Source organism: Jaculus jaculus, chromosome X (assembly GCF_020740685.1).
Source record: "Jaculus jaculus isolate mJacJac1 chromosome X, mJacJac1.mat.Y.cur, whole genome shotgun sequence".
Classification (NCBI taxonomy): Eukaryota; Metazoa; Chordata; class Mammalia; order Rodentia; family Dipodidae; genus Jaculus; species Jaculus jaculus.
In genome coordinates this window covers 13,443,080-13,468,894 of record NC_059125.1, presented here as the reverse complement: position 1 = coordinate 13,468,894, position 25,815 = coordinate 13,443,080, and the positions used below count along the sequence as shown (strand labels likewise).

At 37.5% G+C, this 25,815-nt stretch overlaps 1 protein-coding gene and 1 pseudogene across 6 annotated transcripts in view; both read left to right on the top strand.

Moving 5' to 3' along the window:
• The window catches only part of Frmpd4 (FERM and PDZ domain containing 4), a 680,790-nt gene that overhangs the window by 389,354 nt on the left and 265,621 nt on the right, over positions 1-25,815 (top strand). Inside the window, exon 1 of one of the 6 annotated variants that reach the window (XM_004663704.3) lies at positions 21,470-21,528. The exons of the other annotated variants lie outside the window; for them this stretch is intronic. The gene's annotated coding sequence lies outside the window, so the exon portion shown is untranslated. Of the gene's footprint in view, positions 1-21,469; positions 21,529-25,815 lie in introns of those variants that run through there. 6 annotated transcript variants of the gene reach the window in all.
• Positions 1-25,815, top strand: part of LOC105944437 — a 39,428-nt pseudogene that overhangs the window by 9,349 nt on the left and 4,264 nt on the right.

Below are 25,815 nucleotides of genomic sequence, written 5' to 3'. Positions count from 1 at the left end.
GCTTAGGGAAATTTGCGGAAGCAGGGGTAGAAAGAATGTCAGGGCCACACATTGGGTTAAGATACAAGACACTTGCTCTTAGCCATAACTGATGGCTAACCCCACAATGCACGACCAATATACCCCAATAAGAAAGGCCCCTGTGGAGCAGGGAGGACAGGGAGGAGGCTAACAATGGTGCCAACTTGAATGTATTCACTGAGTACAAAACTAATTAAATAAAAAAAGGACCGTGCAATAATCACAGGTTACTGATAAAAGTCCTGTTGGAGGAATAAAAGCATGTGATCCTAGTGCATATCTGTAGTTATTATCAAAACAACATACAAAAATCAGCATGGGCTAGGAAGATTGCTCAGTGATTAAAGGCACTTGTTCCACAAGCTTGCTGGCTAGAGATCTGATTCGCCAACCCAAATCCTTATAAAACCAGATGAACGGGGTGTGGTGGTGCCCACCCTTAATCCCAGCATGTGGGAGGCAGGGGTTGGAGGACCGCCTGAGACTACATAGTGAGTTCCAGTTCATCTTGGGCCAGAGTGAGACCCTACCTCAAAAAAAAAAAAAAAAAGAAAGAAAGAAACAAAAAACAAACAAAAAAAAAAAAAACAAAAAAAACACATACCTCTGTAACCCCAGTGCACCTACGACAATAGGAAGCACAGCAAGAGGATTCTGAGAAGAAAGACTGTCTCAAACAAGGTGGAAGGCAAGGATCAACACACCAAACTTTTCCTCTGACCTCTATACATCCACTGTAGCACATGGGCCCACCTTCCCCCCACCACACACACACACAAATCAGTGTCACCTCTTTGTCAAGTACCCACCATTTTCACTCTGTTTCCTTTCTACTCTATCTCTTCAAACTGTATGTACCACTGCCTTGTGATGTCTGCTGTTAAAATATGGAGTCATCTTCCTCACATACATCCTGCTTTCACTTTTGCTGGAAAGATTTGGAGTTAAAGGGGTAACTGTTCTTGAGAACAATGGTGATATGTTTGGACTGGTAATTTATTTCACAAGGCAAGTACTGTGTCCATCTCCTTAGACTCACCAGACTGTGCACGTTTAGAGGATGAGTGAGCATCTGTGTACTCAGTTAATCAAAGTGGAAGCATTTTATTCTTTCTAAACAGCATCAGTCTCCACTCAGATTTATTAAGTTACTGTCCCTGGTAAATGAAATGGCCTACTGATTTGTTAGAATCTTGCCCTCTGTTTTAATCCTAACTATACTTAGAGCTGAGAAGTAAAGAAATGTATTCTTTAGAATTCATGATTTAGGCTAATAAGATCATATAACTTGAATTAAAAATGAAAACAAACAACAAACAAAACCAATTATCCAACTCTTAGATCAAAAACAATTCACCAAACAGAGTGAGCCCTTTTCCTTTAAGTAAAAATTGCTAAGATGTGCTATGTATGTAGGTATGGTTGGTACTATGATGAATTTTATTATTTCTGCCATTTATTGATGCTTTTTTGTGTGTAAAAAAGACTAATGGGAATTACTTCTGTCTTCATGGAAATACTGTGGTTAAAGGTAACATATATTAAAATGAATAGGCTTCTCTTTTATGGACTAATTATTTATATGTGCAATTTCTGGTTAACTGATACATTATGGATTAGATAAACATTGCTAAAATGAATATAGAAAGACAGGTCTGATCTCATGCCAATTTCTTGAATAATGTTAGTGGCCCAGTATCTACTTCACTGACTTCTCTGTGTTGAGCTAGCTTGAAGTGGGCACCCCTGGTTGGCTGCTTAAGACACTGCTATAACATTGTCCTCTTCTTAGAAAACACCCTGATATTCAGGGACCTCCACTCTCAGACTTAAAGGCAGTAATTCTCTGATTTTTATCTGGCTGATCTGTTCATGCATGGAGAAACACATGTGTGGATCATGATGCTTGAAATTCTGATTTAGGAGATGTTGACACACAAAATGGAAGCATTTTATTGTTCCTAAACATCACCAGTCTTCAATCAGATTTATGAAGTTACTGTTCCTGGTAAATGAAATGATGTATGGTTTTGTTATAATCTTGTCCTCTGTTTTAATACTATTTTTAGAGCTGAGACATACAGAAGTTTCTGTACAAAAGTACAGAAAACTGACCCTTCATTTTTTTTTTCCTATAAAGATAGCCAAACTGATCATGGTTAACCATCTGCTCTGTGATATATTCTTTGGAGAGAAAAACGAATTCAGGATTTAGTGATCAGAAAAATCACTTCTAAAACTTTCTTCCTGATTTCCCAGCTTGGTAATTGTGGGCAAGTTATGCATTAAGACTAACCATAATAACTCTTCTGTATCTTGTATTATGTTTGGGACAGTAGTACATTTCAAATTGCCTTCAAACTAGGAAACAATATTATTATATCTTAGTAATTGAAATTGGATTATCTGCATGACTAGACTTGGGGAATAAACAAGAAATATTTTTCTTAAAATAATGGAATATTATAACAAAATATTATGCTGATACACACCATACCATTGCTAATAATGACACTTTTCATTTATTTTTCTTTAATAAATGGTTTGTAATTTATTAATCCATGTAAAAGAGAGATGAAAATCCCTGAAAGTACATTAAGCCACTGGCTCTCCATCTCACTCAGAACAAAAGCCCAAAAGGCCCATCCAGAGCTGGCCTACTTCCACAGCATCATTGCTACCATTCATTACATTGGACAAACACTAGTCTTGAGCATACTGAGTAGGCAAGCTGCCTTTGTGTCTGTATACTGGCTCTTTCTTTGTGATCCAATCTGCTTCTTCTAGTGTTGAATCCCTCATTCCATTTCTCCTTTTAAACCTTGGCTCAAATTTTGTAATACAGAAGTTTTACTCTCTTTTTATCCAAGTGCTTAGAACTATAATACTTAAACAAATAAACAAACAGATAAATGATGATTCTCTCTGACAATACCCAATTGAGTTTGGAAAATAGATGAAGGAGTCCTTGAGTCTTGCAAGCATTCATACATTTTTTTTCTATGAGATGCATTTTCCATCTTTTAAGATATATAGGGAGAAGAGATGAATTGTCAGATGATGACATCATGAAGGAAATGGGCAAAGGTGGTAACATATCATGAATATCTATTTCTATGTATGTATGTGTGTACATATCTATGTACATAGTTAATATATATTTCTATGTATATATGATATACATTTTGGTAATATATAGTATGTGAGTAGATTTATAGACAGATAGATAGATAGATAGATAGATAGATAGATAGATAGATAGATAGATAGATATTCATTCACAGGACCTAAACAAGAAAAGCACTATGTAATGTCATTATGAGCATTTCACTCTAATATTTTCAGACTGTATAGTCAGGGTCTTGTTTGCATTATATTTTTTTTAATTCTCTATTACTTGTACTTTCCCCTTACTTATATCTTCAATGATGTGTATGATTGAACTCTACTTACTTTAAGAAATATTTCTACTTTTTTGTTATACTTATATATGGATTACAAGAATTGGCATCCTGAACATATTGTCTTTTTTTTTCTCAGTTGTCCAGTCTCACTACTTACTTTTTACTGGTGCATGTCTTATGTTTTCTTCAAGCCTTATCATTGGAAATTCTGTTTCTTCTCTTTCTTCTTTTCCCACATGTCTTATATCATCTTCTTGCAATAACTATACCAGGAGGCTTTACATGATCTACGTCAGAACAGGTGCTGCAGTAAGGTTCGCATTGCTGGTAGAAATCACCCAACCAAGAGCAGCTTGTGTGAAAAAGAAATTTGTTTTGGCTTACAAGCTCTAGGGGGAAGCTCCATGATGTCAGGGAAAAATGATGACATTACCAGAGTGGACATCACCCCCTGGCCAACATCAGGTGGACCATATCAACTGGAGAGTGTGCCAAACACTGGCAAGGAGACACTGGCTGTAATACCCATAAGCCCGCCCCCAATAATACACTGCCTCCGGCGGGGGGCATTAATTTCCAAATCTCCATCAGCTAGGAACCTAGCATTCAGAACACCTAAGTTTATGGGGGACACCACCACAAAAAGTATCATGTAATTCTAGTATAATATTATTTCCTTGGGCTAGGGAGATGGTTCAGAGGTACAAGTGTGACAACCTGAGTTCAGATCTTCAAAACTCAATTAAAGCTAAACATAGTAGTGAACATTTGTAATTCCAACACCCCTACAGTGAGAAGAAAGGCAGAGACAGGAGAATCCCTTGAAGCTTGCAGACCAGCTAGGCTAGTGAAAGTAGCATTGAACAATAAGAGACGCTGCCTCAAAAAAAAAAAAAAAAAAATTAGAAAGTGAGGATTGACATCTGAAGTTGAACTTGAATCTCCACATGCTCACCATGGAATGTGCATGTTCACCCACTTGAGCACACACACACACACAGATAGATAGATAGATAGATAGATAGATAGATAGATAGATAGATAGATAGATAGATAGATAGGCAGATACATACATGCACAAAGATGACAAAAGAACATTGTCTCCTCTGCTGAGTCATATTGCCTCTCACTGCAGGGATAATTAATTCAACCACAACCAGGACTTAAATTGTAAAAACAAGACAAGCAAGGGCTGCTATATCTGAAGGGATGACTCTAACCAGGAAAGGACAGAATTGGATATCTATCTACTTTGCCATGTATTGCATTATAATTTATGGAGTGAGTTTTGATTAATGCCTGCAACATGTTGATGACAATGAATTTTGTTCTGACATCTTGTTAAACAATTAGATAAGGAAAACAAGGAAAAGTTATTAATTAACTTTACCATGATCAGCAGGAAACAGCACCTATTACCAGCAAAAACCAGTTTCCCAGCATGGCAGCGGTAAGTACAGCTGGTGGCCTGGCCTCTTACCTCCCACTCTTCCATTAGCTATTATCATCTTCCTTACCAGAACCCGTGTTTTAAGGAAGAATAATGGCGCTTCTCCCCCCCCCCAAAAAAAAACTGAACACTTCCCAAAGTATCAGTTAAAAGCAAGTGTATTTTAAACATTAATATTCATTTTACACTGTGATACTGTCATAACTTTTATGTCCACTCATAAATGTTGAAGCAGGCCTATGATTCAGCACCATTAAATCTCTTGCAAATTACCACTGATGAGGCTAAAATTGCTAGTTCTAAAAACATACTGCTGTGCAGGCTTCCTGTAGTTCCATGAATTACCACCTCCAACCTGCCTTCCATGTTGCCCTGGCTGTCTGGTCAGACATGATGAAGTCTTGATGGCCACTGTCGGGGAGCTGCATATTGCAAGACTGGGCTGACAGCTCAGCATGGATGTAATTATCTCTGCTTTTGATTTTGACTACAGACGGTAGAGTAGAACATCCAAAATGGGTAATTATGTAATGTGATTATCACTAACCCCTCCCCCAAATCCACGTGTTTGTCATTGTTAACCTAGAGGTAAGCAGTACGGGAACACACGAGGGACCAGTGAGTATATAGAGATTTTGTCCATTACGTTTATGTGTTTATCTCATTTTTTCCTCAAACTTCCTACAGTGACTAGAAGAAAAGAAAGAAAGAAAGAAAGAAACAGGTAAAGGGGAGAATTTGCTTTGATGAATATCCAAGCAATAACATGTTCTACTTTTTGAAAAATACAGGCATTTCTAAGCTAAATAGTTACATGAGACCCGTAGTAATAATGAGAAAACTAGATTGCCTTTTTCTTTTGTTTTAATTTGAATGTTTTTATTGTTTGATTTGTTTACTTTTAAAATTAATAATGTAGCTAAGGCATTTGTTTAATGAAAAAGCCTATTTTGATATCTTCTCAAAAGCAGCAAAGTATTCCACATCATTGTAAATAGTACCTGTTTTTTTTGGTGGGAGCATGAAAGAAGTTCTTATTTTAGAATGCCAACCCTCAGAATCAGTTCTGAACAACTGAGATGTAGGGACCATGGAGAGTGTTAAGGAAAGCTTGGGTGTCCCAGTAGGCAGCATTGAATCCAGTATACGGTGGTCCATGCAGTTACTCAGCACTACATATTGAGCATCATTTGTGTCAGAAGTAAATGAAAGCACAATGTTACCTCTTAAAGCTAGGCATAAGGGCACAGGAAAATTCAGTTCCATGGAATTTTGATTTCTGATATAGAATAATTACTTTAATAACCCCCATGGCTTATGACTTTATTTATACAACAGCAACACTCTCATCTATAATGTTCCATAACTCAGGCTAATATACAAACATACCAAACCTGTAGATTGCTGCATAAATTCTACTCAATTTACAATTAAGAGTGATCCCATTATCATGAACTAAAAAGAATGTTGACTATGAGGGCTGGAGAGATGGCTTAGTGGTGAAGGTACTTGCCTGCAAAGCCTGAGGTTCCAGGTTTGATTCCTCAGTACTCATGTAAGCCAGATGCATAAGGTGTTGCACAAGTCTGGAATCCATTTGCAGTGGCTAGAGTCCTTGGCTCACCCATTCCCCCCCCCCTCTCTTTCTCTCAAATAATTAAATAGCTAAAACAATTTTAAAAAGAATATTGAATGTGAATGAATTACCAGTACCTGCTTTTCTAAGAGAAAATGGTCTTTTGATGTTCAAGGCCATTCCCAGAAAGATAGGTTTATAAAGAGAGAGAGAGAAGCAAACCAAAATAAAGAGTTATTCTCTAGAACTTTGGGTGATAGATTCTAAAAGAAGAACTTAGATCTGCCCTTCACAGTGATTATTTCCACACTCCAAGTTGATTAATCCAGAAATGAAACTTCTCCCTCTTTTTTATAAAGGCAATAGGGTTCATTAGAATAAAACAAAGCTTGAGATTTGAGTCAGGAAGCCAGGTTTTTATAGGCTTACCTATTAGAGCAAGCTTGAAGATTTAATATATTTTCACTTTTCTGTGAACTATCACTAGCTTTCAATCTCACAGAATTTATGAATGACCCTAAAGTAACATTTATGAAATGAAGCAACTTGCAGAGTAGGTAATATTAAAAACTTTGTCTTCTTATGTGATTAATACTACAAGGTCAATAAAATTAGGATGAAATGTGTAGTAAAGTTAATAATAATATAACAGAGATATTGCTCAGTTTGACTGATGTAGCAGCTGACTGAAGGGTATAGAGGAACTGTTTGTACTATGCTTGAAACTTTTCTGCAACCTAAAATTGTTACAAAGTAAAAGTCATTATATGTATATAAACACTCAGCTGGGGAGATGGTGGATCTCCTGGAATAAAGTGCTTGGTGCTTAAGCCTGAGTACCCAAGTTAAGTCCCAAGATGCCAGTTAACGCTTCAGAATCCATGGCATGCTTCTCTAATCCCAGCATGGTGAGGGAGATGAGAAACAGAGACAATAGAGCTTTGCAGAAGCTCTCAGCAAGTATGGCAAGGAACAACAGCAGAGCATGATCCAAAGAGAACCCCGGCCTCAAGTGAAGTGGAAATACAAAGACCAACCCAAAAGATGTCTTCTGACTGCCACATGTATGTTGTGATCTGCACATGCCTGCATTCACACACATAAACATGTACACATTCGCATAAAATCAAAAACAAACAAACAAATAAATATAAATGCACTTATCATTCCCTATCATCTCCCAGTAGTAGAAGGTAGAATATGTTAGCTTGGCTAATTACTAGGAATATTTTGGGATGTTCCCATCAGTACAATATACCCTTGAAATTACTTCATTTCTGAATTAGGTAAATGGATAGAAGTAGAAATGGATGGTTTTGTAGAACCAATTAAATAGATGTAGTTTCACTAATGATGATCATGTTTGTGTACAATTTAAAATGAAAGAATAATTGTAGAGTTAGTCTTGCTGCATGTGACGTTCCAGTCATTAGTTTCATTTCATCCATGTTGCTTGTCTAACATCAAACATTTGTTAGATTCTACAGAGAGCCTTTGGCTTTATTAGTACACTTTACCAGTGGCTTCTGCTTGGAATACTGGAGCAACAGTTGAGAGTCCAGTGTGCAGTAATCATAATGACAGGGTGCAAAGGAAAATGAGTATTGGCTTAAAACATCTCTAGACCATGTCATTTTAGGTAAAGATGTGAGAGCTTCCGTTAAGGTGCCTGGATTCCCCACTTAATGTATTGATGGTAAATGTCCCATTTAGAAGGACAGGACTGGAATAAAAGTGCATCTTTGTATCCTAGCACAAAGTGGTCATATGCCATGACCCATGTTAGTTAACTTATATGTGCTTGTATCTCCTTATTTTGAAATAATCATAGAAATAATACAATATTAGATAGATACTATCAGGCTTTAGGAAGAATAAACCAAATCACTGTAAATATCAAGCACATTGTGAGAATTCAGAAGTATATGTTTAAGTGTGACTGTCATATTTATTCGTTTGTCTCCTGTCTTTTTCCTTTTACTCTGTCTTCCTGTTTTATGCCTCATTTGAATTGAATTTGAGTGAAGCTGAATTTCTACCAGCATGGAGGAGATGATAAATCATTAGTAGTATAAAATTGGTCATGATGTGAATATTTATACATGGAAATCAAGAAACACTACAAATCAGGCTGATGGTTTTAAGTCCATTTATCCTCACATCACTTCCTACTCCCTTTTCTCATCCTCGCTTCTTCCCTTTCACTCAAAAGGAAATAAACCCAGACAAGAATTATCACATATTCATTCTTGATCTTGAAATCAAAGAGACTACTTAGCTTAACTAAGAATTAATCTTTCTGTATGAATGCCAGAAGAAAATCAAAAAGTGGATGAGCCGGGTATGGTGGTGCAAGCCTTTAATCCCAGCACTCGGGAGGCAGGGGTAGGAGGATCACCATGAGTTCGAGTCCACCCTGAGACTCCATAGTGAATTCCAGGTCAGCCTGGGCTAGAGTGAGACCATACCTTGAAAGACAAAAACAAAAAGTGGATGAGAAATAAAAATAAGTTCTTAAACAATGCTGGATGATTTGTGTTGCAATATCTGCATTCTGAAAACAGGTTTAAAAGTTTTCCTTTGGAGTTTGAAGAGAGTTTCCCTGTGTGTAAATCGTTCTTGATATGAAATGTATTAGTAAATTGCAAGGTTTGATTCTTACCCCATGTTTCAGAATTACCCATTTTCAGTTATCAGGTTATCATGAGGTTCTGCTAGCATAAGATTCTGACCCTATTGGGTCCTTCCCAAATCTTTGGCTTCATAGGAGTAATTCCTGAACTATATTAATTCTAAGAACTTGAGAAATAAACCTCACAGCCACTATGAGAAAGGAATACATCTAAATTCTATAGTCAGCCAGTAAACTCCTGCTTTGGCAATTGCAGCTGGCTTGCTTTCACAGCTGGTCTTTAACAAAACAAATACATTCTGTTCTTTCCCAGAGTCAAAAGGAGATGCTTACACAATTTTGAAGAGCATTTATTTTCTGTCTGGGAAACTGAAGGGAGGCTGGGCAGTTAGCACCCCCAAGAAAAGAATGACCCAATCCGTTAGACTAACATCCTTCTCATGATAGTCCTTGGTCCTCACATTTCCCACTCAGTTTGGGTTATGAATAACAGCATAACAAACAGAGGCATTTGACAATGGGAGGAGTGTCTCATCAAGAAATTGTATGGCTATTTCCATTCTGTGAGGCACTATACTAAGCACTTTAGTGAACTGCCTCTTATTGAATCTTCATGAATACTATCTGGCCTTTTGATATGATTATCACACCTAGACTAGAGGTGAGCCATGTAGTCACAGAGAGCTTAAAATAACTTGGCAACATGGTGGCTAAGTAATGGGTCTAGGAGTGAACTTCCAGGAGAATATGTTGAACCACAGACCCAGGGTTTTTTTTTTTTTTTTTCCTGCAAATGTCATCACAATAAGTGATGATTCCTGGGAACTGCATTAAAAAATTCTACAAAATACAGCAATGATGACAGTGATTTCTGAGAAGGGGGAGGCTTACAAGTACATTACCATCCACATATTTCTTAATTCTCAGAGACAACATAAATGAAAGGGAGGAAAGTTCATCAAAGGAGCAGGATACTCAGAGGACTTAACATATCAAGCCTGCAATGGCTTGCTTTAGAAGGGTCTGTTTACAAGGTTCCCACTAATATAAATGTTATAGTTTGTACGCAATGCATTCATGTGATTTGACATTGGTGATGACTTCATTTTTTTTTTTTTTTCTGGGAACCAGGAACATGTGAAATTGCTAGGCAAAGGGTCCCAACATGACTGCCACCTAATTACAATCTTGTCTCCAATGGATTTCCTCAGGCAAAATCAACACACACAGCTTCCTGCTTTTTGTTGCTAAGGGGAGAATATTCTCTATGTGACTTTGTATGTAATGGAGAGAACATGGGAAGCTTAGACATGAATTCTTCCAGAATATTTTCCAAAGTACTGTCATGATAAATCTGAGCTGTGAAACCTAGTATATGTTGAGAATAATCCTAGTCAATCATCAAGCATGGAGGCAGTCTTTAATATGCATGACTCACTAGGATTCAGGGAGTTTAAGTCAGTTAAGTTATCACTGTATAATAAGCCACACAAGAATAGAATGGCTCAAAACAACCATGATATATTTTTCTCTTGATTCAGTGGGTAGACTGGACAATTCTCATGGCCTTGCCTATTTTCATTAGTGTGAATATATTTAGTGAGGAGTCATAAACAGGCTGGCTTTGAAGCTGCAATACTCCTGTCTTATCCTCTGAAGAACTAGGAAATTAGGCTCAGTGTTGATGGTTTCTATTGATAGTCATTTTGACAATATTTAGAATAACCTAGGGAATGGGTCTCAGGGCATGACTGATAATCAAATAATTCTCTTGACTAACTGACCTTAACTGTGGGTAGTACCATCCCATGGACTAAGGTCCTAGAATGAACAAAAAGGAAAAAGCTAGTTGAGCCTTGATTCATCTCTCTCTGCTTTCTCACTGTGGACTGAGTATGACTAGCTTTCTCAAACTCATGCAGCCATGCCTTCCGCACCATGATGGACTACAACATTTAAGTGTTACCCAAAATAAACCCTTCATTTTGTAAGTTGCTTCTGGCCAGGGGTTTTGTCCCAGCAATAAGGAAGTAACTAATACCTCCAACTTGTGGGTTTTTGTTTGTTTGTTTTTGTTTTTCAAGGTAGGGTCTCACTCTGGCCCACGCTGACCTGGAATTCACTATGTAGTCTCAAGGTGGTCTTGAACTCATGGCGATCCTCCTACCTCTGCTTCTCGAGTGCTGGGATTAAAGGGGTGTGCCACCATACCTGGCATTGCTTGTTTTTTAATTAAAGAACATAATGAGTGGGCCAAGGTGAGTCATTGTTTTTAAGTCTGGGGTTAATGGAATGAGGGGATAAATCCATTCTAAAAGACAGGACATACAGAGTAAATAATGAATATAGTGTTTCAAATCACTTTCCATGTTTTTGAGATAAATTTTCTAATTTTTAAATTTTTTAAATGGATGAATGAGTAAAATGCAAGTAATAAAAATAAGAAAAAAAATGTTCATCCTAGAGAGAGAGTAAATAGTATGCATTTTTATTATTGTTCCATATGAAAATGTAAACAATGAGTCCCTTGAGAATTTATGAGTTGGGCTCTACTAGAGATCCTTGAATTTGACTATAGGATTAGTAACTCATTATTACCTTCTTCATATAGTTAAAAGTTTTTTTTTTAATACCGTTAGAGAAAATAATCAAGCATTTGCCTACTTTGCATGTCCCCATTACTCAATAAATTCATGTAGACAAACACATTCATTTAAAATGGAATTTACCCAGTGTACTGTCCTATCCGAGATTCAGTAAGTAAAATACTTTATTGAAGTTTACATTTATTACAAAATTATTGCCGTTAAGAACTTATCTAACGACCACTTAAGGGAGAGCAGTATGATTTTCTTACCATGATACTATCATTAGAAGTAGGGATAATGTAGGAATAGGGGAACTCCAAAGCAATGGCCATCCATGAAGAACACACAAAAATGGGATTCTCTCTAAGAATATGATGATCTGAGTAAAAAGATTAAAGGAACTATTAAGAGGCTTCCCCTCAGGTTTCCATCTCAGAGTTCCCTTTGTTTGAGCAGTACTGTCTCTATTGTCCTTGTTCTCTCAATCCTGAGAGCAAGTGTAGACCATCTCTTTGCACAGAGGGGCTGAGAGTATTCAAAAATAACATGCATCTGAGAATCAGCTCAGGAAACACTTCTGAAATGATCTAGAAAACTATCACCATGGGATATACTCTCGGGGGCAAGCCTGGCCATCTTTTCATGTAGTTTTATTTCACAGAACAGTACTTATTGATTTGGGGACTGTGTCTCCTTTTGTACTACAATGAGCTGTGGTGACAGAGACCATTTATTAGTTATTTTTCTTGTTGCTGTGACAAAGTAACCTGACATGACACAGTGTAATGGAGACAGGGGTTTATTTCAGCTTACAGTTCAGTTCAAGGGTATGAAGTCCATAATGGTGGGAAAAGCATGACAGCCTGAGCATGAAACACCTGGTCACACTCAGACCACAATCAGAAAGCAGAGAGAGATGACTTCTTTCTCCTTTTTACTCAGTTTACAACCTCAGCCCATGGGTTGGTGCTGACCACAGTTAGGATTATAAATGCTTCGTGCTTCAATTAAGTTAACGTAACAAGTCACTGACATACTCAACCAGAGTTTTGTTTCCATGATGACTCTAATGTTGTCAAGTTGATAATGGAAATTAAACATCATAAGACCCATGGCCAAAATATCTCTTCTATCATCTATCTATGTATCTATCTATATGTTGATAGCAACATCTATATCTATGACCTATTATTGAAAATGTTTGCCAACCCCTATGAACAAACTTACCTCAGACTTATCCTTCTAAAAGGTAAAAATAGGCTTTTGTTTACTGACTCAAAAGCAGACATAGTTAATCCCTAACAAGTGTCTTCCCAATAGATCCTGGGTGACATTTATTTAACCTGAGAGGAAGCTCAGAGGCAGACCAATTTATGAGAGCTTTCATCCAGCCCCTTTGCAGGAAATACCAGCGGATGAGGACTGCCCACCATTTTTGGGCATGTAGGTCAAACTGAATGACAAGGTAGCGTTAAATAAAGTAGCTAGCTTCTATAGTGTTGGTATTCTATAAGGACTTCTCATTCCAGTATGGTTTCCCTTAATCAACAAGAAAGCGTTTTCATTATCCTGTTACTATTCCAGACATCTATCATTAGGAGATTTTGTGTGTGTGTGCACAAACATGCACACATGCATGTACTCGCATACTTATGAGTATGTATGCACTCAGTAGGAGATTTTTCTTTGGCTTAATTTTTCAAAATTCATTTCACAAATGATTTGAAAACGTAGGAGCAACTACTCCTTGGCTACTTAGGCAAAGTGCTGATGGGGCCCCATCATGGCTAAGGTCTCTTAAATGATGCTGTGTGCTCTATAGCAAGGGCAAATAAGCCATATGAGGCTTCATGTTTCTTTGAAGGGCTATTTGCCATTTGATGTTTCTTTAGCTGCTCATTAGAAGTAATTATGTATACAACTGTAACTGTTTCTACATTCCAATTAAGAGAGACGTTGAAATTAACATATACAAGCATGACAGTCAGGTTAGTGCTAGCACACTACATGGGAAAGACAGCTAGAGGTGGGCATTTCAATTCAGCTAAATTGAAGAAGACAGTAGAATTCGGGAAATGTAGCCCCTCCTTGGAGATTGTTCCAAGTGGGAGCTTTGGGGTATAGGTCTTATATTTGGTTCCTTATATTCTGTCCTGTGTGGGCAACAGTCACTTAGGAAGTATACTATCCATTTCCTAGGAGCAAAACATTTTGGCTTTATATAGACCAGCATTTTTTTTTTTCAAGTGTTTGCCTATGAAGCCTAGAAGTGAGAATCTGGAGTCCAGAGTTCAAAGGATGTGGTCCCATGATCAGACCTTTCACTGTTAGCAACATCCTCAGGATTCAGTAAGTTTTAACTTAGCATCAATGCCTTGTGAAAATTATATATTCCTTAACTGGGAAAACTTTCTACCCTTAGAATTGCTGATTAAAGAGAAGGAACTGGTAGGATGGTGACTCTGATTGCATTTTACTTTGTGGGTTGTGATCCTTATGGGTGCTTCGTTCACAGTTTATTGATCAAATGTCATGGTGACAAACAATGTAAGTTAGGCTGGATTTTATTATAAGACAGTCTTGGATATAAACCTTCCTAAACACTAAAACGCATGTTCAACATCATGGCTTAGAAAGCAACCAGTGTTTCATTGCTCTTTGTGTCTCAAATCAAAGGCTTTGTTGGATTCAAAATAGGAGTTATACATTCCATTGTATCATATGTGATGTTAAACTTTTAATATTGGGAAACTTGAGTTTTAATAAACATTTTGGAAAAAGTTGGAAGCTTTAAAATTAAATCAAAAGGATAGACTGAGCTAGAATGCATCACTGTAAGCTTTCATTAAGGGGAACAGGACAAAATAAGGAAGACTGACTTCTAGCACCAAAATTGTTCTCTCAATGCAAGGGCTCACACCTTTTTGGGAGCACAGAAAGCATATAGAGTGGCTGTTAGATTAGAACTCTGTAAGCCTTGCCTGAGTAGCGCTATCAACTCCACTATCTCCATGACTTGATTCTTTTGAGATAAACCAATGAACTTGTGTTTATAAAATGTTTGAAGTTCCTATCTCCACAGGCCTAATTTTGACTGTGTGGTGTGGGGGGAGGAGACATGTATCTTTGGGCAAGAGCATACCTTGACACATATATGACTATCAGAAACACAGTCTTGATATGTTGTTTCTCACCATCCACCTTGTTTGAGACAGGGTCTCCTTGTTTGCTGCCAGTAAGGCTAGACAAGCTGCTCCAGAAGCTCCAGGTTTCTCTTGACTCTGCTAGGCATTGCCATAAGAACACTGATATTAAAATTGCATGTATCACTTGTGTCAAAGCATGTGTGGGTCCTGGATATCCCAACTCTGCCTGTCAGGCATTTTCACTAAGTGATTTCAACCACTGGACCATCTCCTCAACCCTCTATTTATCATTTTATACTTCCAAAGAATGATGGCATCTCCAGTTGGAAAACATGGGAAAGGAGAGAAATAAGAATGGGGAAATCAGGGCTGGAGACATGGCTTAGCAGCTAAGACACCTGCCTGCGAAGCCAAATGACCCAGCTTCAACTCTCCAGTGCCCATGTAAGCCAGATGCACATGTGCATCTGTAGTTCCTTTGCAGTAGCCCAAGGACTTGGTGCACCAATTCTCTCTCTGATAAATACATAAAAACAAAATATTTATGAAAAATGATGAGGGGGAGAGGGAGGGTATTACCATGGATTTTTTTGTATAATCATGGAAAATGTTAATACAAAATTTTTAAAAAAGAAAAATGAATGGGCAATGCATAATTTCAGTCTGAGTGTTTCTAAACTTACCAATATAAATCTCGTTAATATCTGTAGGGTATTAAAAGTAGTACTACAAACTTTTATGTGAGAGTAAGCCTTTTATTGGCTTGCATTCTCAAAAAATATCTCTGAGAAGCATGGCAACAAGCATGGAAAGTATTATGTTGGGGTGTGAGAAACAAACCTCATACATTTTCAAGTGTTACTTTTACTCCCCTTAGAAATGACTGTAATGAAAAACAAAAGGGATAATGATCATATTCTGACACCACAGTTAAGATTATTTTTCCTTCCCCAAATATGTCCATGGACCTCAATAAGCAGCCCTCTGATTCCTCCAGTTTTCTTTGTGGTTTCTATATCTCCCCAGTGTTCTCTCATCTCCTATGATCTGCTCTTACTCTTATGTGATCTCTGAATATGCACTGCTTTCTTTTGAAGTTAACAAGAGGCAAAAGGAACATTATTTTGAATGCCTATAGTCTTCAGGCACAGAAGACTGGATAGAAAGAACCTGTTAGTGTGGGATCTAGAAAATATAGTCTTCTGCAACTGACTAAAGACCATACTTCAGGGAATGTGTAATACATGCCAAATCTAATACATGCCAAATCTATTTGTGAGGCTAGTTCATCCTTCCTAAGGTAATAGCAAGGAAAGGGTTTGTCTGAGTTGAGGAAGAGCTAAATCAGGTCATGCACTGGAGAAAGTGGAATCAATTCAAACACCCAAATCTGGCACTCAAGAGGCTGAGGCAGGAAGATTATGATATTGTTCAGTACAGCCTAGACTACAAAAAGAGACTCTATTTGTTTTGATAATTGTTATCAGTAATTCTTCTTTGGGTTCTAAAAACATAAGATTGCTCTGACATTTTAACCACCTATCCCTTTTGGACCAGCCTCAACAATATGAAATTATCAAACCATGGTGGCTCCATTCACACCATGATTATAACTAGTCCACAGCACAAACATGCCCACTCCAGCATATCAAAATAGATTAATATAAAAGTCTAGTTTATGAACCATAGGGGAAAATTATCCACTTTACTTTTAAGAAATAGAAAGTGCTTTCTAAGGCTCAGCCAAGGGATATAGCACCTCTATCTTTTAATTAAGATGACACTTCACTTATTTTCATGCAACATTAAGTTAATTTGTTCCAGTTTAATGCAAACAAGGAGGAAGGAAAATATGCATGCTATTTTACGTAAGTTCCTTTCAATGGATTATATCTCCTGGAGCGATTTAAATGTACAGTGAGTGAAAGGTTTAAATTGGCACTAAATCAAAGCTACACCCCCCCCACCAAATTAACCACACTAACAACTATAAACCCGCTCAAAGATGGAACAGATAGGCTCCTGATTTTCATGCTAATTGCATGACACTGATTTCTACTGTATAACTGCATTCCCATCTCTTCATAAAACATTGATTTTTACAGACAACAATCATCTGAGGATAGAATGGCTAAAATAAAACCTGTGAATTAATGAACTTGCAAGAATTAGTGAATTTTTGCGGTTTAGTGATACATCTCATTTACTAGTAATCCTACATTTGTCTTTGGATATGTGTTTAATTTTCATCTTTGTGTATTGCATAAAGCAAAGGAGGATTTGCCTCTCGGTTTATTTTCACCAACATGTATTTTTTTTTTTTTTTTTTTTGGTCAGAAATAAGTAAATGGCTTATATCCAGCTGTATATACTTGAGATGATATCAAAGTGCTAGAACAAATTTTGCTCCTATGAAGGAGTCATTTTTTAAACAACAAAAAGTAACATCATGCGTGAGCAGCAATAAAAGCAAATGATCAACATTGTTGTCTAAAATGGAGATTAACTCAGGACTTTGTAGCAGCCTGTTAAATACCAAGTCATAGTTAACATAAGACTGCCATGAAAGAGGGATTAACTTCCTGACACTCAAAAGTTCAATGTGTGTCTGTAATCATGTCTGATGCAGAATCAGGGTGGTTGAATTTCTTGCACAAAGGAATGTTTATTTAAACAATTTTATATTATTTGCTAAATCCTATGTGTGATCTGCTTATATTACAGATATGCTTCTTGGTTATAAGGCTCATAAGCAACAAGCATATCTGAAATAGCATACAAAGAGAGAATATTCTAGCCATATTATTACCCTCTTGCTATGGGATCCCAGGCATGAGTCATCATGATGCCACTATATATCTGGTAGTTGTTTGCTCCTTTTTTCCTTTGACAATACAGAGAAGTCCATGGAAAGATGATCATAGAGAGAGAAAAAAAAATGTCCTAAAAGCACTTGTGGATCTTTCCAGGAAAGGAAACATACATATTTGTTATTGTGCCTGGTTCACAGTGCATAAGACACATTCTATGTGGGCATGATCCAGTTTAAGTCCTTTAATATTTAATTTATACTGATGCAAACTGCAACCCAATTTGGTAAAACAAAACAAAACAAAACAAAACAAAACAAAACAAAACAAAACAAAACAAAACAAAACAAAAAAAAACAGAGTGCTTTGATTCCCTTCTTTAAAAATGCTAATTTTGAAAGTGAATTATTATAACACAAAAATAAAAATGGGGGCTGGAGAGACGGCTTAGCTGTTAAGGCATTTGCCCCCAAAGCCAAAGGATCCTGGTTCGATTAGTCAGGACCCACATAAGCCATATACACAAGGTGGCACATGCATCTGGAGTTAGTTTGCAGTGGCTGGAGGCCCTGGTACACCCATTGTCTCCCCCACTCTCTCAAATAAATAAATAAATAAAATATATTTTTAAAAATATGGTTATTTTCCATGTTAAAATTAAATTGAGTCATTTCATTTATTTAGAATGACCTGGGCAATGGTTCTTGTGTTCCAGACCTAAAAATTTGGTCACATCTGGATAATAACAAAGAAGAGCTTAGTAACTTGAAGATTTAAAACTCACATAGGTTCCCCCCCCCCATCTTTTTTTTTTTCTTTCCTCCCATGAGTTAATTTTCTTGGCAGGATACATATGTACACAATAAAAATATTAGTACCAGGAGGTTATCACTTTTTAGGTCGAGATAGACTGGCTTTCATAATTACCTTCATGAAAATAAGTATGGACAAATATTCAAGAGGAAACAAGGTGAGGAGTGTTTCAGAGACACTCTAAAAATAAGGCTAATGGGAAGAACAAACTCTTTGAATATATTTAAAATGAATTATCCATCCTTGGTTTATACGATGATACTGTATATGGCAAAATAAGAATTCATCTTTTAGATTAAAAAAAAAAATCTCAGCCGGGCGTGGTGGCGCACGCCTTTAATCCCAGCACTCGGGAGGCAGAGGTAGGAGGATCGCCATGAGTTCAAGGCCACCCTGAGATGACAGAGTTAATTCCAGGTCAGCCTGGACCAGAGTGAGACCCTACCTCAAAAAACCAAAAAAAAAAAAAAAAAAATCTCACCTCCTATCAGGAGACTAGTCGTTCAGCTTCTTCATACTGTATAAGGGAGGTATGAGGGGACCTTCTACTGTTGGAGATGAAAGTCTTTAGCCATCTAATGTGGAACCAAGTCACTTCACATCTATGAAATGAAAATACTGATGTAAACACCTTTATCCAATACTTTAAATCAGATGAAATGAGAGCTACAAGGACCCTAATAATGGGAAAGCTGTGATCTAGTATGCCAATATTATAAGATGGCAGATTCTGCATTCCACTAAGGAGTTACAGTTGGGATCAGCATCTTGGCTCAAATAAAGCCCTTCCTTCGGAGCCTTGATGGCTAATCATTGTATAAGAAAAGGTAGGATTCTTAAGTTGTTTTTCCCATAATTGGAATTTGTTGGAACATATTTCTTATTTGAATCTGACCCCTATAATAACCATAGACATAATGATCAAAATGACATCTTTATACTACATAAATGCCATTATAGACATTAGTAGGCCCATGTTTGTAAGTATTTAAGACATAGGCTTTATCTATGTATAACCATTTATTGATTTGTACTTGCAAATGAAAAAGGGGAATTATTCATTAACATTGCTGATTAGCTACACTAACTATGATAAGGATATATGGTGTGAAGTCTTTATGGGTAGACTCACAAACATTAAATATTAGTAATATTTGTGAATGACAATATACACACATTAAATCTTTAAATATAAAATCCAATAAGATTAGAATATTGCCTTAAATTTAAATTGAGAAAATGTAGCTGTATTTCCCCCAAACCACGTATAAGTCCAAACTGAGTTGATAAGATCTATTATCCAGACATTCTTCTCTATAGTCTCTCATGTTTAAAAGGCCATCTTATTTTTAATGTTTTGAATTAATTCATTTATTTAAAAGAGAAAGAGAGAGAGGGGGTGCACCAGGGACTCCAACCACTGCAAACAAACTCCAGATGCATGTGCTACCTTGTGTATCTGGCTTAAGTGGGTCCTGGGGAATTGAACCTGGGTCCTTTGGCTTTGGAGGCAAGTGCCTTAACCGCTAAACCATCTCTCCAGTCCCATATTCTTATTTTTTAGAAAATATTTATTTATTTATTTTCAAACAAAAAGAGAGAGTATATGATAGAGTATATGGGCACACCAGGGTCTTCTGCCACTATAAACGCTCTCCAGATGCATGTACCATTTTATGCATGTGGCTTTATGCTGGCACTGTTTAAGTGAGCCCAAGCCAAGAAGTTTTTATTTATTTATTTTCGTCCATTTTTTAAATTTATTTAAGAGACATAGAATGAGAGAGAGGCAGATACAGAGAGAGAGAGAGAGAGAGAGAGAGAGAGAGAGAGAGAGAGAATGGGTGCGCCAGGGTTTCTAGCCACTGCAAACAAACTCCAGACATGTGCTCCGCCTTGTGCATCTGGCTAACGTGGATCCTGGGGAATTGAGCCTCGAACTGAAGTCCTTAGGCTTCATAGGCAAACACTTAACCACTAAGCCATCTCTCCAGCCCATCCAATACATTTTTAAAGCAAGCCTCTTTAACTGCTGGTCCATCTCTGTAGCCCCCAAGTTCTTATTTTTCATTTATTTATTTGAGAGTCAGAGAGAGAGAGAGATAGTCAGAGAAAAAGAAATAGGCAGATAGACTGAGAGAGAAAGAGAGAGCGAATGGGCATGCCTGGGCCTCCAACCACTGCAGACAAACATGCATGTGCCACCTTGTGCATCTGGTTACGTGGGTACTGGAGAATTGAACCTGGACCCTGGGCCCTTAGGCGTTGAGGTCAACCACCTTAACCATTATGTCATCTCCCCAGCCGCAAGGTGTTTTTCTCACACTTTCATTTAAAGAACTTACTACTCTTCCAGCTTATAGCATTCAGATCAGCAGACCTTGAAGAACATTGCCCTCAAGTTATGTTTACATATTTATGTGGGTTTTCAGGACCCAGGCTGGATCTACCCTGTCTGCCCATGAGAAGAGTTGCTTAGCAGAAGCAGGCAAGTCCAGTCTACAATGGCAAGCATCAACCCTAAGGAAAAATGCTAAGAATCCAGAACCACAATACTTATTCTTAAAGCACTTATAACTAGTAGAGCAAGAATAAATGCATTAAGAAACATGATAAAAATGCAGTCATAAAACAACCAAAGTTAAATTAATACAGCTTTAGAGAAACATTGTATCACACAAGGTAAGGTAACTGGATAACAGGGGCAAATGAGAAAAGATTTGATTAAAAGGTGTGACACTTATAGCTTGGAATAGTTAGGTCAGAGGCTGGGTGAATTTAGCATTTCATAAGCAGAGATGGGAATTTAAGGAATCCAGTACCTCAGTGAGCAACAGATTTTACTTGCTAGAGTTTGTACCAGGACATAAAGTGCTTTGAGGATAGCAAATTAGTGAATGTGGTTGAGGACTCTGTCGTAGTCTCACTGACTGTGCCTGACCAATCCAGTAGCTCTCCCTGAGGATGAGTGGATGAGTGGAAGGAGACCGTAATTGGAATTTCTTTTTATTTAGGTTACCCAGAACTAAAGAAGGAATGAATATTTCATTTTGCGATCTCAAATCCAAAGCTTAAATCCATACCAAAGGTAGAGTCTAAATCATCTTCCTGTCCTCCTGACTGTCCAACTCATTCTATCGACTTCTCTATATAGTCTTTCTAGAGTGGGGCTATCAGTCCCTAGAGGTTTAATGTCAAACAACCCTATATCATGCACAATTTGAGGTCCAAACACAGATACGGAGTCATGCAATAATATTTTAGACAGCTAGTCAGCCTTTCCAGTAGTCTCTTTAAATACAAAGACAAGTTATGACTATTCAAAGCACCTTGTAGTTAAGGACTCTGTGTAAGACAATGGATTATTGGAAGCAATAATGCACAGTAATATATATTTGCTAACAAGTGTGAGTTGGCATTGCAGACATTTGTTGATAAATATTTATTGCATGCTCATTACATACAAGCATAATTTATATATATATATATATATATATATATATATATATATATATATATATATATATATATACATACATATATATATGTATATATACATATATATTGATGAGACATCCACAATAGTTATTTCTGCCGGATTGATATATATAGCTAAAAGGAGGTAAAAAGGATCTTGACAGACTTATGATGCTCTGTTTTATTTTTCCTACCTTAAGCTGAAATGTAAAGAAGTACACATTTGCATTTCTTGCAAGATTCTGGCACAGTTTTGGGGAGTCCTAATAAATCCTCCACCAAATTGAAGCATTCAGGTCCTGTGGCAAGTTAGGGACAGGTGGCATGGGAACATGTCCCTAGGCTCTCATCTTCCACTCTGCCCTTGGCAACACCTGGCTCAGAGGAAATGTTCTGGCAACTCCATTATGCCTCTTGCAGACATAATATATTTTAAGTTTAAAGCAAAAGGATGTACACAACTTGTTCCATAGTAGACATTTCCTTCTCACAGGAAGAAGGAGGTTTCTGGAGTAGGTCCCACATTGATTCTTATGGAGGGAGCATTCTAAGGTCAGGTATTCATAGTGGAAAACAGACTGTGAGAAGTCTGATCTAGATGAAGGTATAGGGGAAAGGGAGGTTCCAGTGACCTTTGCTTCTTGAGCATGTTAAGAGGGAAGTGATATTATAGCAAGTGCAAAGCCAAGTATAGTGAATAATGCCTGTAATCCCAGTGGTACAAGTATGGGTCAGGGTCTGGAGGGCACCCCCTAAGATTGCCAAGTTCTTATATCCTAGAACAAAGAACTGGATAGTGGTAGAAATATAAACAACTTATTAACAATACTTCTGAGGGTGAAAATAGGCCATTTACATAGCACCTCCCTAATCCCAAATTTGTATATTGTGTACTTTTGTCGTAGATGCTCTGCCCCTTGCCTGTAGCCTTGGTGGGAAGGTTTCTCAGTCTTTCTTCCAAAGGATATATTTCAATTTTTAATCTTGATGCCTCTCTCTCACCTTACTCCCCTACTATGCCAATATGTGAGATGTATAAGTAAGAGAATCAGTTTAAGGCCATCTTTGACTATGTAGTGAGTTAAAGACCAGCCTGAATTACATGAGACTTTGTCTTAAAAATAATAGAACTGACCTGGAGAGACAGCTTAGCAGTTAAAGTGTTTGCCTGCTAAGCCAAAGGATCCAGGTTTGATTAGCCAGGAACCACGTTAGCCAGATGCACAAGGCATGGCATGCACCAAGAGTTTATTTGTAGTGGCTGGTGGCCCTGGCACGGCACTACCATTCTCTGTCTTTCTCTCTCTCTCTGTCTGTCTGTTAAATAAAACTAAAATATTAAAAAATAGAACTAAGGTTAAAAACAAATAAATAAGTTTAAAAATATATTTTGTAATCATGGAAAATGTTAATATTTTTTTTTTAAATTTAAAAAATATGGACCCACCATTGAAATTCGACAAACTGAGGTTGAAAGGCGTGACTTTGGATAAGTGTTCCAGGAGGGTACTTCCCTCTTTGATGAAGCAAGGATATCAGCAATAATCTTATGGGCTGTTTAAATTCTTACATGTAAACTATTGTTTTAAGTATCAGTTAAGTTCTAAAGTATAGACTGGGAAGTATGAAGGCCTTGCTTTTGCTTTATCTTGTTTTGTCTGAGTCAGGGTCTCACTGTACCCAGTTCAGTCTCAAAATTATGGCTATTCTCTTATCTCATCCTCCCAATTACTGGGATTATAGGAGTCAGCCCCCATGCCTGGCTTGAAGCCTAGTTTATAGGGCAATTTAGACACTCACTTAGCATGGTCACATGTTGATATGCTTCAACATTGCCAGCCTCATCTATCACAAATGTGTTGTAAAGAGAAATGTATGGCTTGGGTCTCTTAATTATAAATTTTTCAATACTACATTTCGTTAAGACCAATGCTTTGGAGTAGAAAAAGTAAAGCAATTTCAGGGTCCTACAAAGCAGCTAGCCAAGAGAGCATCTGAAACCAGAGCACAGTTGAAGATAGAATATAAACCAAATTTGTTTATTTCTTCTTTGTGCCTCTTTAACTAGAAAGCGCAACAGATTTAAAGATCTATCTGTAGGGAGAAATTAGTCTAAGGACATAGAGGTCTTCCTTCTCTGTTAGTTTAAATTTAAGGATGAGGCCCAGAAGGAAGGTAAAGCTAAGAAAAGAGACTTACTGTAATGAACAAGTATCTGTCCTGACTTCTTTTAAGGCTGAGAGGGAAGTTGTCTCCACACACAGGTGGGCTTTCTTTTGTAGAACTGGAGAGAATTGGTGAGTTCATGTTTGTGAGCAATTTCATCTCCTTGGGTGAGACCCTCCCCTTGCAATTGTGCATTTTGACCACTGTGACTAATTGTGCTTTTCTGAAGCATTGCAAAGAGAACAAGGGACACCTGCCAGGAAGGGAAATTTTCCTAGGTGAGAGATGGGAATGGAAAGGAACGAGGGGTGGGGTTTAAAAGGAATAAGTTTTTTAAAAAGTAACTGCATGAAAGGAATTAGAACAATTATATAAACAGATTGGCTTCAAGGACACGTGGCCAAAATTCTAAAGGAAGGCTTTCAGTATGTGAGATGGAAAACATAGCAAAGCCTTTGAGAGTTAGGATGTTGAACTCTCTAGGGGGTTGTCAGAGAGGTTCTAGAATGGCAGTTTCAGGCAGATGCTCTTTCAAAAAGTAGGTGTGGTGGGGGGGGAGAAGAAAAGAAAGAAGGAAAGGAGAGATGGAGGAAGGGAGAGAGGGATAAAAAATGAATAAAAGTAGAGAGAAGGAATGAGGGAGGAAGAACAGAAGAGAGCCTGGGAATGTAGCTCAGTTGGGAGAGTAATTACCTAATATGTACAAAATCCTAGGTTTTAGCACCACACAAACCAGTCACTGTGGTGCACACTTATAATCCCAGCACTTGGGAGGTAGAGGCAGGAGGGTCAGAAATTTTAAGGTTATCTTCCAATATATAACTAGTTCAAGGCCTGAACTACATGAGACTATCTTAGACCGAGAGCGGGGGCAGGGGTGAGTGGAGAGAAGAGAATAAAACGAAATGGAGAAAGAAAAGGAAACAGAAATAAAATTTCCATATTTCCATAAAGCCTTTGTATTTGGGATGCTTCTGTCTCCTAGAAAAATTTCAATCATAAGATACTGGATAAATTTTCAATCATAAGATGGTGGGAGAAAATCACATGGAATATAAATAGTAATTACAGCTTTTGTAGCCTTTTCTAAAGAAGTGTATTATGTCTCCAGGATGTACTGCCCCCTTCCTTTCCAACTCCTTCACCTGTATTCTAAGCAATACAATTCCCAGCTCACTCTTTCTTTTCACTAAAATGAGACTGGCCTGGAGTAGCTTGTCTTGTATGTCATGCTGTGTGACTGGCATTATCTATGAATAACATAAATGGCCTTAATGATTGCAGGAGTCTACGTCAGCAAAGATTTTCTAGCACTGGAGCTTATGTGGCCTGTCAGCCTATAAATATTGGCTCCTATTGTGATTAAGAGTAATTTTATGCCAAAAAAAAGCAATTTTAAGAGTACAGATGTGCTCTGATGTGAGTGTTTTCACTAAGGAAACTTAGTGATTGGTCAGTTTGGTACTTGTTTGTGGTAGATACAAACTAGTTTGTTTTTTTTGCATATGTATGAGTGTTTTGTGTGAACAAATACATCCATATGCAGCACACATATGCATATACATACGTGTGTATGCACACACACACATGCATGTGAACACAAGAGGTTGCTCTCTACGTTATTTTTAGTGTAAATCCCCTTAAACATGTTTTTAAAATATTTTTATTTTTTTTCAAGGATATATACAGGGAGGGAGGGAGGCAGGGAGAGAGAGAGAGAGAGAGGGAGAAA